This window comes from Artibeus jamaicensis, unplaced genomic scaffold, assembly GCF_021234435.1.
Source record: "Artibeus jamaicensis isolate MK-2021 breed Jamaican fruit bat unplaced genomic scaffold, CSHL_Jam_final contig_685, whole genome shotgun sequence".
NCBI classification, from domain to species: domain Eukaryota; kingdom Metazoa; phylum Chordata; class Mammalia; order Chiroptera; family Phyllostomidae; genus Artibeus; species Artibeus jamaicensis.
In genome coordinates this window covers 28,185,373-28,193,319 of record NW_026521924.1, presented here as the reverse complement: position 1 = coordinate 28,193,319, position 7,947 = coordinate 28,185,373, and positions in this window count along the sequence as shown.

Here is a 7,947-nt window from a genome sequence, read left to right as displayed (position 1 = left end):
ATGGAATTACACAGAAAACCAATAGTGATGAAAAGGAAACTGGGACTCAAATCAATGGAGTGGACCAGAAGAAAGCAAATAATGGCCAAACAGAAAAGAGTAAAGAAGCAAGAATTCAAAAAAATGAGGAGAGTCTTAGGAACCTCCAGGACATCTTTAAACGCTCCAACATCCGAATTATAGGGGTACCAGAAGGGGGAAAGGAACAGCCACCAGTGGAAAACTTATTTGAACAAATAATAAAGGAGAATTTCCCCAATCTGGCAAAGGAAATAGACTTCCAGGAAATCCAGGAAGCTCAGAGAGTCCCAAAGAAGTTGGACCCAAGAAGAAACACACCAAGGCACATCATCATTACATTAGCCAAGATTAAAATGAAGGAGAGAATCCTAGAAACAGCAAGAGCTAAGGGGACAGTCAACTACAAAGGAGTCCCCAGCAGACTGTCAGTGGATTTCTCAAAAGAGACCTTCCAGGCAAGAAGGGGCTGGAAAGAGGTATTCCAAGTCATGAAAACCAAAGACCTACATCCAAGATTGATCTATCCATCAAAGCTTTCATTTAGCATGGAAGGACAGATAAAGTGCTTCTCAGATAAGATCAAATTCAAGGAGTTCATCGTCATCAAGCCCTTATTATATGAAATGCTAAAGGGACTTATCTAAGAAAAAGAAGTTAAAAAAACATGAACAGTGAAAGGACAGCAAACTCAGTTATTAACAATCACACCTAAAACAAAAGCAAACTAAAAGGACAGCTAGATGAGGAGTGGAAACATAGAAATGAAGATCTCAAGGAGGGTTAGCAACAGGGGAGTGGGAGGAGGAGAAGGGGGGGAGAAGGTACAGAAAATAAGTAGCATAGACAGTAGATAGAAAATAGATGGGGGGCAAGAATAGTATGGGAAATATAGAATCTAAAGAACTTGAGACACATGGTCATAAACTAAAGGGGGGGTAATGGTGGGGATGGGGGGTAGGGTGGAGGGGAATGAAGGGGGGAATAGAACAACTGTAACAGCATAATCAATAAAATAAATAAATAATTAAATTTTTTTTAAAAGTAAAAAAAAAAAATAGAAGTATTGTTGCCTCCCTCTTCCCAGGAGACATGTGACTTCACTGGATTCAGAATTCAGGGTTGGGTGTGTTTGGCTCTTTCTACATCATTATCTTATCTCCTTAACTCTTTATTGGTGGAATTGAGAAGTTCATTTTTTTTTCATTCATTCATTAAATATTTGAGCAGCTACCCTACCCCTTAGGTTGTACCAAAGACAAGTCCTGGACTAGGTGCTCGGGACTGAACGGCGAGCAAAACAGGGCCCATGTTCTCCATGCTGCTCGGGAAGGAAGCCAAACAAACCAATGAAACCTGCTTCATGGACTTCACTAAGTGAGGGAGGGACAGGGTACAGCCAAGATTTCAGTGTTAAACAGTTTCACCCCCAACAAGTGTTGGCGAGGATGTGGGGAAGTTGGAACGCTTGCGTATTATTGTTGGAGGGAATGCGAAATGGTGCAGATGCCGTGGGAAGCAGTATTGCTTCAAGAAACTGAAAAGCAAATTACCATGTGGTCCAGCAATTCCTCTCTGGGTCTGTATTCAAAAGCGCTGGAAGCAGAGCCTCAAAGAGGAATTTACTCCCCCGCAGTCACAGCAGCGTCATTCACCGCGGCCAAGGCAAAGCAACCCCAGCGCCCACTGACAGCCAAGCGGATAAACCAAACGGAGTGCGTGCCATGGAATGTGGCGGCTTTAAAAGGAAGTTCGTTCCGACACAAGCTACAACGTGGAGGAACCTCGGGGACGCTCTGCTCAGTGCAAGGAGACAGATACCGTGTGAGTCCATCAATATGAGGTTTCCAGAGTTGCCAATGCAGAACCATAAAGGAGATGGGGGTAGCCACAGACGGAGAGGAGAGGGAAGTGGGGAGTCGTCTGATGAACACTCGGTTTCAGTTTTGCGAGATGAAAACGTTCTGGAAATTGGTTTCACAGCAAATGCTACTTCTCTACAACCCTTTCAACTAGGAACTGCCTTCATTACCCCTTTAAACCTTGGTAGCCCCTAACAGAATAAGCAAGCCCTTATTACGTTTTTGTTGAATTGATTTATAAAAAAATACAAACCTAAACCTGTTTGCCTCTATTCTGCTTTCGACCGTCTGGGCAGGCAGAATGCCAAACACAAAAATGCCACGTCCCCACCCCATTGCCCTGAACCCCCAGCCAGCGCCCTGTCTCACCACGCCCCAGGGTCAGAGAGGGTGCAGTTCAGTACGGAGTCGGCCTGTCCTTCCCACAGTGGGTCCTTCCCCAGTGGGTGCTTCCCCAGTGGGTCCTTCCTCCCCTTGACGGGCTCGCTTTTCCCTCCGGCGTTCTTCACCGCCACTTCCTCTTCATGTCAACCGGGCCCTGGGTGTCTGTCCACTCTCGCTGGGCGGTTGGACTTGTTCCCACATTATTGCCATTGTGTTACCTGGTGGCCAGCCAGCCAGGACACACTGCTGTCTGTGTTTCCTCGACTGCTTCCTTGTCCCGTGTTCCTCCTTTGCCGTTCATATTTCTATTAATTTTTCGCCTAACTTGGGGGAAGAAGCAGGGTTGGCCCACTCTGGCCAGCCAGCTGCCTGGATTCATCCATAAAGTTTTTTCCTGGTACACAGCCCCCCTGGTCGTTGACAGATGGTCTCTTGCTGCTTCAAGTTCCAGCCACAGGATTGAGTAGTTGTGACAGACGTGTGTGCCCCCAACCCAAAACTCAGAAATATTTACTACCTGGACCTTTACAGAAAAAATGTTGCCAGCCTTTTGCCTAATTCAGGTTCAAGTGAGAAAGGTTAAATTTTGTATTTGAGCCTGGTGCTTTTCCAGGTCAGGTTGAAGTAAGTAATAAGAATGTGTGTAAAGCCTGACTTGGGGACATGAACTTTGGGGTAAACCCAAACGGATTGTCCCTGGCTCCTCCCTCTGCTCCCGGAGCCTCTCCAGAGGGGGTGGTCTGAATAAGGACCCCACCCTCCAGTTGTAAGAGTTATGAGTGTTGGGTTAGTAAAAACACATTCTCGCAATTCCCATCAGGGCCACTAAGACCCACAGCACTGGAAGGTTGGGGAGGGTGGGGGGCGGCTTCTGGTCTCCCCAGTGTCTGTCAGGTCTTCGAACACCTCTCAGGCCCTTGCAGACTCCGGTCCCTCGGTGTCCAGGCTGGACGCAAACAGGGCCCTGGGGCAGAAGGGCCTGTGTGACCTCGGGTGGGGCCCTCCCCTGAGTCATCACCTGGAGAAAGAGCTTGTCACTGCCGAGTGACGTATGTTATCTTTATGGTTCTTCCAATCAGTCCCCATCTATGTCAGGGTTCACTGGGGAGGGGAGCCCCCCTCAGGTTTCAGGTGTTCGCTCTGCCCTGCACACCCCTGGGAGCCACCCACCCTCCAGGCCTGGTGTAATCTTTTTTCCCTATCACATCGCTAGATCAACCTACTCACTCATTCATTGGTTCTCTGGATCTGATCTCTCCCTCCCCCTCTGCATCGTGAATATCTCCAGGGCAAGCCATCTCTGCTCTTAGCATCCTGGGCTGTGTCTGGCCATAGATGGTGTTTGTTGAGTGAAAAAAAAAGGGAGGGGTAGAAAGAGAGAAGGGTGCTTTTTCAGACTTCTTTGCTTTTCAATTTGTCCTTCCAGAAATATGGACCAGCCCCGGTGTGTTCTAAGTCTCTGTATCCGACTGCCCAGGAAACGGGGTCCCTGGGGACTATGGGGTTCTGGAGGGAGACGTGGAGGCCAGCTGCAGACCCATCTTTCGTGGTCCCCATTCTTTCTAGAATTAAGCACAGACCTACAGCCCACTTCCCCTATTCCTCACCCCCAGCCTGCCCACAGAGCAGGAACCTCATCCTTATTTGTCTGCTTCACCAGCCACCCACCATTGTCCTGGAAGTAAGGGAGCAGGGCCTGTGGGTGCCAGGTCAGGCAGCAGTGGGAGCTGAGGGGCGCAGGGCGGGGTGGTGAGCGAAGGAGGCCGTGGCTCCTGACCTCTCAGGGAAGCTGGCTGCCAGCCACGAGTGAAATCATTTCACAAGTGGCATAAATGACCCTTCACAGTGTGTCCTCGCAGCCGATTCCCATGGGATGATAAATACGAACAATATTCAGCAACCATGGTCACGGGGGAGCCTCCCCCCCATGCTACTGTGGCGTTATGGGGACTCGGTTAGGAGGGAGCATTTGCGTCTGTCACACACCAGGGACTTCGCCTCAGGCCTGGGTGTTGTCAGGATGGTCACTGGAAGCATCAAGGGTGGCACAGGGCTGTACCAGTGCCTGCGGTGCCAGCCCTGTGGTCTCCATGCCCCCAAAGCCGCCCTGGGAAACACACAGCATAAGTAAAGGCAAGGAGTTGCTAAGTAACAGTGGGTTCAGGACGAGTGTCTGGCCTCACTTCTGACCCAGTGGCCACAGGCCCCCCTTACAGAGAAATGGCGTGCAGGAAAAAGAAAAACAGAACTAAAATGGCAAGTCAGATTCAAAAAGCAGGTGCCGTTCATACCGAAGCATAAGAGACGCTTCCCATAGAAGCCAGGACACCTTTTGCCGCTAAAAAGAACAAATGAATCAAGTATTTAACTTAAAACATAGAAAGCATAATTTTTTAAAAGTAAAAGTAAGAAATTAAAGGTAAGTTCTGCAACAAATGAAATAACTAAATACCAAATTAGTAAAAATAACAAATTTAAAATAAAAATTTTCATTTTTAAAAAAATTTATTTAATTGCTGTTCAAGTGCAGTTTTCTGTTTTTTACTCCCATCCCAGCCCACCCCCTAAAATAAATTTTAAAGGCTCCTTTTAAGGGGAAGCAGTGTGAAACAGAGAACTCCTGGCAAATCTGGTTCAGGAAAGAGTAGAGAGAAGATTAGGGACAAGTGAGGAGACAAAGTGACAGAATCAGGAAACGTTTATGAATCTGTTCAAACCAGACCAACGGCTCCCTTGTGACACCTCACTGCCCTCGGTCCCTCAGGGGCTCCTGGTAAGCCACGTGCAGAGTGGTCCTTGAGTCCCCTCCCCAGTGAACCCTGCCGTAGATGGGGACTGATTGGAAGAACCATAAAGATAACATACGTCACTCGGCAGTGACAAGCTCTTTCTCCAGGTGATGACTCAGGGGAGGGCCCCACCCGAGGTCACACAGGCCCTTCTGCCCCAGGGCCCTGTTTGCGTCCAGCCTGGACACCGAGGGACCGGAGTCTGCAAGGGCCTGAGAGGTGTTCGAGGACCCGACAGACACTGAGGAGACCGGAAGCCACCCCCCACCCTCCCCAACCTTCCAGTGCTGTGGGTCTTAGTGGCCCTGATGGGAATTGCGAGAATGTGTTTTTACTAACCCAACACTCATAACTCTTACAACTGGAGGGTGGGGTCCTTATTCAGACCACCACCTCTGGAGAGGCTCCGCCCGCCTGATTTCTGGTGGTTTTCAGGTTTGCTGTTGCCACAAAGCACCCCCCGTTCACACGCCTCGAAACTAGGAGCAGCGACCCGCAACAGTGAGACTTCTCCCAGATTCTAAATCTGAAAAGTTCAGCGATCTAGGTCTCAGGAGTTTCCTGCTTCTGAGCTTTCTCACTGGCTGGCTGCTTGGACCCCAGCGGGGCCACTTGTACTCTGCCACCAATGGTCACTCAGCAAAGGTCTCTGACACCGCTGACCAGGGACACTGAGATGAAGATGGCGGAGACTCCACTCTCAAGCGACTCACGGCCACCTAGGGGGGACAGACAGCTAACTGACCCCCATATGAATGATTTATTTATCTTCTGAGTGTGCAGAGAGCACCCTATTTGGGACTAGATCAGAAAGCTTTGAATGCACAAAGTTTGCTCTCTAGTTTATAGGCAGTGGGGAGCCAAGGAAGGTTCTGGAGAGTGGGTGTGGTGTAATTAAAGGTGAGCTTTAGATTTGTTTATCTGGTTGCAGATTCATCCACACATGCCTGCATGTAGTCATCCAACAAATATTTATTGAGCATCTACTCTGTGCCGAGCCCTGTTCTGTGCTGGTTTCCGTCTATAGTGGTGAACAAGACATTCTGGGGAAAAGGGGTGGATAGAAAATAAACAAGTTGACAAGTGAATCCCAGGCGCAGTAAGAGCTATGAAGGCACAGAGTGACGGGGTTGCAAATGAACAAAGAACAGGAAGGGAAGGTGATGGTTTATAAGAAAAGAGGCAGTTATGACAAGAAGAGAGGGAAGAGAGTTTCAGAGAGAGGGAAGAGCGAGTGCAAAGGCCCTGAGGCAGGAAAGGACTTGACTTCTTAGAGAGAATGAAAGGACGACAGTGTGGCTGAAGGAGAGGGAGGAGGAAGAGACCGGACCTTGCAGGCCGTGGTGAGGATTCCGGAGGTTTGGGGAAGGGCAGCCAGAGGCCACTGGGAGGTTTTTGGCAGGTGAGCAGCATATTTTCATTTAAGTTTCTAAAAGTTTTCTCTGGCTGTTGTAAGCAGTAAATGAGGCAACAGAGAAGCCAGCGAGGAGGCCACTGGGGGGGTGCTAGGGGCTGGAATGGGAGCACTGGCACTGGGGTTAGACGGACGTGGACCACGTAGGACACATATTTGGGGGTGGCAGTGACGGGAACAAAGGAATTCAAGAGTGATGTCTAACTTAGGTTGGGGGTGGAGATGGGGGGAGGAACAAGTATTTGGGGGAAATCAAGGTATCTTTTTAGGATGTTTCAAATAGGCGGCTAGAAACTCAGGTCCTGAGCCCAGGAGAGAGGCCAGGATGCTGACAGGGATGTGTGGTTCCTCGCCCACATCTGTTTACAGCCGCAGCAGACTGGGCAAGGTTGCCAAGGGCATGGCCGGGGTGCAGGTGGGGGGCCCCAGAGCCAGAGCCGGGCGGGAACATTGCTAAGAGGTGACCATGAACACCGGATGCCATGTGGCTGGACTTGGCAGCAAAAATTGTGACACCAAGGGACATCGCAGGGGCACACGGTGTGGGAACCTGGAGGGAGGACACTGAGGAGGGGCCCGGAGGGCGGACACACTCACCGGAAACTTGATGTGGGACCAAATGGAGGGATGGGGTGCCGGTGAGAAGGTGATGGGCCCTGAGTGGGAGAAACTGAGGCTGTGCGAAGAGACAAATGCTAGAGAAATATCCCTGAGTAGGCAGAAAGGGGGAGATGAGCCGGGCCTCCGGTCCCCTGGGCATCGCCAGCTGTGTCCGCTCTCTCCCGGCGTGACCTCGGCCAAGTTACAGGGATTGCTGGGCCTCCGTTTTGTGTCTCCAAAGGGGCTGCTCAGGCCCCAGGTGACTTGTGTGCTGTGGTGGGTTCGTCCTGGTTGGGTAAGGTCCCTGGGACAGAGCAGGCAGTTTTATGTCCAGCGTCTCAGTTTGTGAGTGTCCTGGGCTGTCCCCAGGGAGACCACCAAGCTCCACCAGGCCCACCTTGCTCCAAGGTTCACAACCAGGCCTGACTGGCCCTTGGAGGCTCAGACCAGACAGCTGAACTTTTCTGAGGGGAAATCCAAGTTCATAATCATAGGAGCTGCCAGGCTGGGTCAAAGGGGCTCTGGAATGAGAAGGTCCTGGATTTGATTCTGGCTCTGATCCTGGCTCTGCTGCATCCTAGCTTGGGGTCTTTCAACAAGCATTTTCCTTTCTAGGTCTTAGTTTTCTCATTTGCAAGATGGGTATCATCATCACCATTGGTTGTTATGAGGGTTAAATGAGATGCTAGCTCTGGAGTCCCTCCCTTCCTTCCTTCCTTCCTTCCTTCCTTCCTTCCTTCCTTCCTTCCTTCCTTCCTTCCTTCCTTCCTTCCTTCCTTCCTTCCTTCCTTCCTTCCTTCCTTCCTTCTTTCCTTCCTTCCTTCCCCCTTACCTTTCTTTCTCTTACAGAAGACAAGTTGCTGGAGTCTTGCTCTTCTTG